Source organism: Neltuma alba, unplaced genomic scaffold (assembly GCF_004799145.2).
Source record: "Neltuma alba isolate B1F8T4 unplaced genomic scaffold, ASM479914v2 tig00010625_pilon, whole genome shotgun sequence".
NCBI lineage: Eukaryota > Viridiplantae > Streptophyta > Magnoliopsida > Fabales > Fabaceae > Neltuma > Neltuma alba.
The window spans coordinates 393,035-400,107 of NW_021635481.1; positions in this window are offsets into that span (position 1 = coordinate 393,035).

Sequence of the window (7,073 nt, forward strand, 5' to 3'; positions counted from 1 at the left end):
TGAAGAATTGAAGGAAATTATATCATCAATTGTTAGAAAAGAAAGTAACTCATTTCTCTTGAAATTCTCAGTTGTGTTTGATAAAAAAATATTTGTGGAGTTGGTAGATGATGATGAGGTAGAAAATTTGACAAAATTCAATGAAGAAAGTGGTCATGTGTATGTAAAAGAGAATGGAAATAAGGACCATATAAAAGCAACAAGGGATAATGTAATGGATGAGCAAGATGTGTAAGTTTAGTTTAACAAAACTGTTATTATCAATATCAGTTGTTATTGTCTTGTTACCAACTTGTTAATGTATGCATCCTGACTTGTCATTTCCTGTAGAATTGATCAATCATGTGGAGGTATCAATGGATTGTCTATGTCTCTACCTACATTTGATGAGATTGAAAAGCCATCATCAATTCTTTGTGCTGTTGAAATAATCCCAACACCTACATCACAAGTGAATTCCACAAAATGGAAGGATTTGATTATTGGAGAAAGACAAATATTTCTAAATGCCACTGCCTTCCAAAAAACATTATACGGATGTGAAGGGAATATTTTGTAAATGAATGTGAAGGGAATTTTTTGTAAATGGATACACACTAATAGTTAGTTTCGTAATTATATGCAACCCCTATGTTTTTTTTTTTTGGGATGAGTTGTGAAATAGGTGTAGTTTTATATATATGAAGGTGTAAATAAAAGTTGGCTATGAATTGGCATGTTAGATTCTGCTATCATTTCAGTTGTCATTACCTGCACCCTATATTGTCATTAGACCTATTATGACTTGTCAATGGAGTACTGTGACTTGTCAATTAATTTGCTGATATAAGTTGTCAACAATATGAATTCAAGTTACTTAACCTGTTTTAGTTTCATATGATATTTTCACTCACTTTATCATATTATATTTTGGTTACATTGTCATATATAATCATTATTAATGAAGTGTCAATAGTGACACTATGACTTGTCAATGGTCGCACTATGACTTGTCAATGGTGGCACATTGACTTGTCAATAGTAACACTATGACTTGTTGTTCGTCGAATAACTTCTTAAAAGGGTTGGGTGCTGCGGCGGATATGATCAGGAGCCGCGGCGCCTTACACAGAATGACAGCTCCTTGGGATAGATGGGGGAGCCGCAACGGATATGGTCAGACGCCTTGGTGAATTATCACTTGTTAATAGTAGCACATTGACTTGTCAATGGTGGCACTATGACTTATCAATGGTAGCAATATAACTTGTCAATGGTGACACTATGATTTATCAATGGTGGCACTGTGACTTGCCAATAGAGCACTGTGACTTGTTAATGAAGGTACTGTCCCTTATCAATTGAACATAATTTTGAGTAAAACCTTCTTCTTAATAATTATATTTTAATGCAAATATTACTTAACATTATAAATAAATGACACCTTCAGTTATAAAAATTTTAAATATCAATTGTTAGTATCCACACATTCATTTGTTATGAAGTTGTTATATCACTTGTCATTAACTCCTGTTATATTAATTGTTATTTTGAATAACTTAGGTTGTTAATTTCTACGCTGAGTGCTGTTGAGCTATACACAACTGAAAATTTCAAAAGAAATGAGTTACTTTCTTTTCCAGCAATTGATGATATAATTTTCTTCAATTGATGATATAATTTGTTGTTCTTACACTACCTCCCACATATCTCATATCATCCTCTCTATCATTTATAAACTTTTTCCTTATGTGAACAAAACAAAATAGATGCTTTCCAGACGTACTCGCCATCAGTAATCTAAACTTGCATAAAGAATCATGCCTCTGTCATTGACAAGTCAAGGAGCTACGTTGACAATTGTCACGACACATATTGACAATTATCGCGACCTGATTAACAACACAATATCCCATTTCGTGCTAAGGGTTTCTACCTAGACTAACCTTCATCTTTTTCTTCCTTTGCTCCTAAACTAACGTCAGAACAGAGTTAAACCACCCACAAGCAACTCAAAAACAAAGCACCCATGGTCATCCTACACACCCAACTTAAATCACCAACACACACCAACCAAAAACACAGTTTTGCCATTGATTTACTTGTTCATCTTAGACCAAAAACAAAAACTTTACAGTACCAAAGGCAAAAACGATTTTTTGATTTCTCATTCCCAAACATAATCAATCTGTCAAGAAAAATATTCCAAGAGAGGAGAGGAAAGAAATTTTCAGACCTGAAGATTTGTGAAGATTCAAATGGAACTTCTTTGGACTTCACTAATGGTAATGGGGAAGATACTTCATTATCAATGGCTCATTCCTTCTTTCTCTATGTCCTCTCTCCCAGCCGTAACAGAGCCACACTATGCGGGAAACTCACCTCAGCGCCTTTTGTCTCTGATATGCTAGGGTAGGAAGTCATTTTAACTATCTGAAAATGGCAGCCAAGTCTCTTTGGGACTTCAGAAGAATTATCATATTTCAAGGGACTTTTTTGTTGTATATTTGCTTGTGTGGGACCTTAATGTCATTTTTCTTTTTATTAAAGAAGTAAAAGGCAGAAGGAAAATGATTATATAAATCATCATTCCCGAAGGAAGACTCACATGGGTACAAGCCACACACGCTTTCTGCACTGTGCGTAGAGAGGCCGATACAAAAGAGGAGGAGGCAATGATAAAAGAAGATGCTAATTTGATAAAAGAAGCACTTAAAAAAAAAAAGGAATAAAGAAGAGAACCGCACATGGGGTTATTTTGGTTAGAGTATAATAAATAAGAACACGATGAAAAAAAAAATGTAGGAATACAAGACTTATTAATAATCATTTGCATTGCAGGGAAAAGAATGATAATCTTTTGTGTTAGGATTAGAGTAATCCTCAATCCTAAATATTTTTGTTGCCAGCAATCCTCATCCTAAATATAAGAGCTAAAAGATTTATTTGGTTCTAAATATAATATTTTTATTTACCTTTTCTCTTAAATTTATATATATTTTAAAAATTATTTTTATTTATTGCGCTTAATGAGTTTTCATCAATGAGAAATTCTAATACAAATGATTAAAAAGGAAAATTTTATAGAAACCAACACCTATTTTTCACACATATATAATTCACTAATTTTGTTTAGTTTCTAAAAATTAGTCATTTAATTTTTATATGGAAAAATCTAAAAAAAATACTGTTGAATTTTAAAATTCTCAATCAGGAATTACTACAAAAATATATTGTCATTTGCTTTGCGAGTATAGTCATTTTCTTTATGTGTATAGTAACTAATACTGATTTAAAATTTTAAAATTTAACAGTCATTTTTTAGGGATTTTTTTAATAACATTTATAATTAACGTACGAATACTAATTGCTTTAAATTTATATACATGTATTGGTAGCTTCTAAGTCCTTGGCTTTTTTTTTCCTTTTTAACTACTCTTTTTCCACTTTAGAAGAATAACTTACTTGGATTTCATGCATGGGGTATGCTTTCCCTTCTTGTCTAGTGAATAATTTACATGGACAAATTGAACACGCCATTAATCTCACATAAAGTTAAAATTATCCTTTTCAGTGACAAATTAACTATTACAAACCAAATAGTTAATTTTAAATTGTTTTGAAATTTTTGTCCTCTAAATAATTCAAATGCAAAATAAGATATTGGAATTAAACCATTGTATTAAAAATCAGATCGCTATGCTGGATTAGAAATTGATGAACTAGTCATCTGGTTGATCTGATCAACAAAATTTTAACCCAAGGTGATTCAAAGTAACCCAAATCAACTCGGTTAACCAGCTCAATTTTGGGGGTTAACCTGGTTGCTTTTGTTAAGGCTGTATATGCAAAAAAAAAAAAAAAAGAAAGATCTTTTTCCAAAAAAAAATTTGTTGACAATTATTAGTTTGGTGAATAAAGGATTATAAACATTTTGTTATGATATATCTATTTTGTATTTTGTTAGGACAAATATTTAGTAATTTTGATAGTATAATACTATGATGTCAATTTATCAAAAAAATTGTAAAGAAGGTTGGAAAGAAATTGTAAATATATGATTATTCTATAAGTGATTTAAGGAATTTAACTCATATTTAGTCTTTGGATGATATGATCAGAATTTAAATTATTTTTTTAATTTTCTTTATTTCTCATCGATTTGACTCTTAAGTTGACTCTAACTTAACTCACTGTCTTAACCGATTTAAAACCTAATTCAATTTTTAGTACCTTAAACAGAACAAAACGAGTGCACACATATTTTTATAATAAAAGTATGTGTTTAAACATGCTCGCTATCATAACTAGATATTGCCTGGCTAGTTCAGAGCATGTTCTATGCTCATAAAAAAAATAAGCATGGAGCGTTCATCATAATCTAAACTAACTATTTTAATTTTGAATGATCCATATTCAATCTATATAAATTTATATTTTAAACATTATTCTGTTTTAATAGATGCAAAAATTAAAGTAAAAAAAAATTTCATAGATGATGCTTCCTATAAAATAAATTTATCATTGGAAAGATTATAAATTAAAAATCTTAAATCGCAATCATTGAAATTTGGTTTATGATGTTTCAAATTCATTATAGCAATAGCACTCATCATTGTAATGAGTGTTAAATGAAGATTGATAAGTAATTTAAAAGGAAAAAGAAAAGTAATATGCTTTTTTTTTTTTTTTACATTTAAATCTTCTGAAATGTTCATGCCAAAAAGAATCTTGCTAAAATGTATAAAATTGCTTAAAATTGGTTACAAATAATAAATATGTAAAAAAATTTAACTTGCACATGTTTAAAAAATATTCTTATTTGTGAAGAAATTATTAAAAAAAATAGGATAATTGATACAACAAAAACAACCTATTATAAGGAGGGCAAAAATTTAAAAAAAAAAGACTAAAAATTTTAGACAATCCTAGTAAGCAAGAACATGCTATTCCTTAAAAAAAAAAAAAATTAAAAATGATAAGTATGGAGGACAAAATAATAACTAGGAAGATAGTTTTGTGGCTAGCAATAAAATTCTCAATCTAGAGCGCGAGGGAATTAGTCACTTTTACTACTCTGGCTCAAACCTTTAAAAAAAGAAAAGGTCAAATTTAATTCTCAACTAATTTGTATATTAAGTAGGGGTTGGTATCTTAAATTATTTATGAACCCCACCCAGCAAAAATGTGGCTAGTTACAGTAATACAAACGCAGAAATTTGGAAAGATGCTTTCACATGCTTCATGTTTCACGCTTGTCATACTCAACACTGATACTCTGTCAGTCGCCCTATAAATGGGAAGCTTGATTTCATGACCAAAGCATTTTTCTTCATTCAGTAGCAGAATCACTCTCCTCTCTTCTTCTTCTTCTTCTTCTTCTTTAATAATGGCTTCAGCACTTCTTCGAATCCTCCATTTCGTCTCCCTAGCTTCTGTTGTAATTATCGCTGCCACTGCAACTTCAGATCAGATTTCTAAGGCTGGACGATCGCCGATCTCTCTCTCTCTTCCATTTCTTCATTTTATCTCGTTACAGTTGAATCGTTCTTAATCGATCGATTTTCTTTTTCTTTCTCTTCTCTGCAGTCTTATGTTGTTTATATGGAAAAATCGACATCGAACAGAGATGTTGTTTATATGGGAAAATCGACATCGAACAGAGATGGAGCAGATTCAGATCATTTGCAGCTTTTGTCTTCCATTGCTCCAAGGTTCGTCGTCGTCATTATCATCGGTATCTGATTGAACATAGAAGAGAATCGAATTCATTATCAAATTGAATGAACTTCGAAATTGGACTGTCTGATTATTAAATTCTTTTTCTGGTTCTTTTGGTGAGTGAGTCTCATTTCTGTATAAGTTGAGATTCAAATTCGATACCTCCCTTACTACTTAGACCAACCTCCGTTGGTTGATGGAATTTATTTTACTAATGAATCTCGCAATACCGGAAGATACATGAGTCTCCTCGTGCTCTAAAAGAAAAGTAATAAAAATTTGCTTTAAAGAAGAGCCGTTTGGTTTAGATGTCCTTTTCTTCACTGTCAGTTATTATATTTTTCAAGAATATAAGTTGCAGATTAAATCGTTTCAGCATCAAACGACTCCTTCTACTGCTATAATACTGAAAACTGCCCTTGACAAACTCATGAGTCATGAGTCTCGCGCACATTGTGTTTTTTTTTTTTTTTAATTTTAAATCAATATGCCAATATTTTCCTATATCACAAATTAAAGTTAATTAGTGTTGGTAATTTTTAAAAAATTTAACAATTATTATATTTGAATAAATAACATATACTCTCTCTAAACAACGAAATAAATATTGTGATTCATTAATTTGAGTACAATTTCTTATAAAGGGAATTATGATGTCTACCAGTCACCCAGCATAATTTATATTTATCTCACCAACCTTGCTTTGATTATCAAAATGATATAAAAGGACAAACTTATACAGCTATACTTAAGTGCACCAGATATAAATAACAAAAAGTGATTCAAAAATATTTTTGTGAGTGGAAATAATTTTTTAACTTTGCTTTTATAACAGTACTAAGGAAAAAAATAAATATTATACGAAACATTGAATTATGTATAATTATCATGCTACCTTTACATGGTTTCAATTTTCACATAACTAATATATATAATGATCACTATGCATTATTTTGTTCTATTGAATCAATGCATTACTTTGCAAAAAAGGAGGAAAGAATATCAAGATACAACAAAAAAAAATTGACTAAACAGTGATGTTAAAAAATATAAAGTGAGGTTGACAATAACATTTTATTTTCAGCGAAGTGATCTTGAAGTTGAAGTCAATATGTAGAATATATTTTTGGTTTTTCTTTTTTTTTTGGGGGACCAGCCAACACCTAAAAAACTAAAGTGCGCTAGTGTTTTTTTTTTTGTCTCATTGTAATTAGTTACCACATATTTTATGAAATTATAATGTGATGTATAAGTTATTTAATCCATAAAAATATTATAGATGTTAAAATGGTTGGCTGACTTCACTCTATTGTCCATGTATATTATACAATGAAATCAGCAAATTCACAATTTTGTTATTTTGCCGGCAAGCA